Genomic DNA, 2,500 nt, shown 5'->3' on the forward strand with positions numbered 1-2,500 from the left:
TTAAAGCCAGGGATCCTATCTGTTCCTATATCAGATGACAGCGTTTCTCGGTGGTCTCATAGGTTAGCAGGAGAGAAGGATTGCTATCGATCCACACCACTCAAACGCTGAAGCCCTTCAGACGAGACGGTCTGAAGGCCGCCTGACTGTCTGCTACCGCGGTCATACATGTCTGCCCGCGTGCCGTTCCTGAAACTACAAGAGCACCACAAACAGCATATCCTCTGACGACGATATTGATTAAACATGACTTATTTATATGAATCGTGTTGAGATAGGACTGAGGCTATCATCAGCCATCATACAGAGGCTTCTGTCTTACGGCTAAAGCCGCATAGGGCTGGATCAGGTCATTAGTTCCAGACCAATGAAGCTGGGAGAAGGAGAAAATTATAATTTGCCATATTTGTGTTTTTTTATTTTTTATTTGTGCAGCAGTCCAGCCCCTGAGTACACCCACCCAGCCCGTCCTGTGCCCCATTTGTGAAATTGGATGAGGTCATTTCCTGTCAGATGATTAAATGTACTTTGTGTTATACTCACTCTGTGTGCACGCGATGTGTGTTTGTGTGTGTGTGTGTGTACGCGATGTGTGTTTGTGTGTGTGTTTGTGTGCATGTGCGTGTGCGTGTGTGTGTGTGTGTGTGTGTGTGTGTGTGTGTGTGTGTGTGTGTGTGCGTGCACGTGTGTGTGGGTGTGTGTGTTCCGTTGTGGGTACCATAGGATGTGAGTGATGATTTATGAAACAGTGAGGTGAATGAGCATCGTCTGGTTTTGTGTTCGGCAGAAAACTCAACAATACCGGATGCCGCCTGAGGCTAGCCATGTCCTGTGTCACATGACTGGATTTGCAGCATTTGTTCCTTGTGCATGAGGTTAACGGTTTAACACATACAATTATGATTGCATTAGCCCCACGAGAGCACAGACATGCAATGATTCACAGTCTCTCAGTAAGTAAGTACAATATGGTTGACCTCTACAATGGATCTCTACTGCTTTTCCTTCTTCTCTGAAGATGGAACATTCATCTGACATGCATCTGTCAATCAATCTATCTGTCTATTTATCTAGTCATCCATCAATTCATCCTTCCATCTATCTGTCCCTTTACTGTGGTTGGTTTGCCTAACAGAACTGTAATACTGGAGATTATCAGTAACAAGCTTAAAATATGAACAAAATAACTGTGAACGCGTCATCAATATTGATCTATAGTTAGCCTACACACACACACACACACACTGACACACACACACACACACACACACACACACACACACACACACACACACTCACACATGCAAACCAATAAACTGCCATCAATAATTAAGTAGGTCCAGGCTCTGAATGTGTCTGTGTCAAATGTCACATCATGTCAAGGTATCTAATGATTTTCTAGCATGAGTGTCTTCATTTAACATATTGTTTCCTCTGGCCTCGGTTAATCGCATACCATGGAACAATTAAAACTGAGTCCTGACCTGCAGAGGAAGGTTGGGCCTGCTAGCTCAGACAGAGCCCTCGTACGACAACCCCTCTACGCAAATCATTCCACACAGCCAGGCTAGAAAGGCTCTGGGAGAAAGGAAAGCACCTCCAGTCTGAAGGAACAAGGCTTGGATATGATTGAATTTGTGTTCACCTGGCTATATGATTTTGGTTGCTTTAAATATCACACCACCCATTTAACTTGGATGGTATATCTGCAACCATTAATCTTCCATTGTTCTCCATGTAGATGTTACGCAGAATGCCAGCGGACCCAAGGGGTTACTTCCAAGGGGTGTGTGTTGACATGATTCGACTTTGTTGGCCGTATGGAGACCTGTTCACTATTGCCTTGTGAGGAGTCATAGGGCTGTGCCAGTCCTTAGTAGGGGACCCTCGCGCTTAAAGCTGCAGTGTGAGTGGGATTCAAGTAACCGTGTACTCCAGAGTTAAAGTAAGTCAGTACAGGCATATTGTTGAAAATGTTAAAGGTTTAAAATGTCAGGAGACATTTAAAAATAATGAGGGGAGTGTGTGGCACATAGTATATTACAATGTAATTATCCACTCACTTAAATTAATTATTTAACGTGCACCTACGATATCTTGAATGTTTACAGACACCCCTATTCAATTGAAAGCATTTCTATTTTGAGGATAAAAGGCACGAGATCACCTGCTGCCGTATAAACTTTGGGCTTTCGCTGCGTTCTTCAGTTGGCAATTAACATCGGAACAGGTAAAGCAAACCCAGGCTCGCCGACTCACAATTGTGAATCGACTGATGAAATGCATACACATTCAATAATAAAAGTGAGTGGATAATTCCATGGAAATACACTATGTGCCACATATTCATCCATCCTCGTGGTCCTCACCTCTGCCCCACCTTTCCACCCCTCTGCATCCCCGTCTCTGGCCCTAAGTGGGTATCATGGCCCATCGCCATAGTAACAGACAGCCGTGACAGGTGGATACCGGAGGTGGTGCGGCGAGGCGTAACTCCCTG

The sequence above is a fragment of the Pollachius pollachius genome (assembly GCF_949987615.1).
Source record: "Pollachius pollachius genome assembly, chromosome: 9".
Lineage (NCBI taxonomy): Eukaryota > Metazoa > Chordata > Actinopteri > Gadiformes > Gadidae > Pollachius > Pollachius pollachius.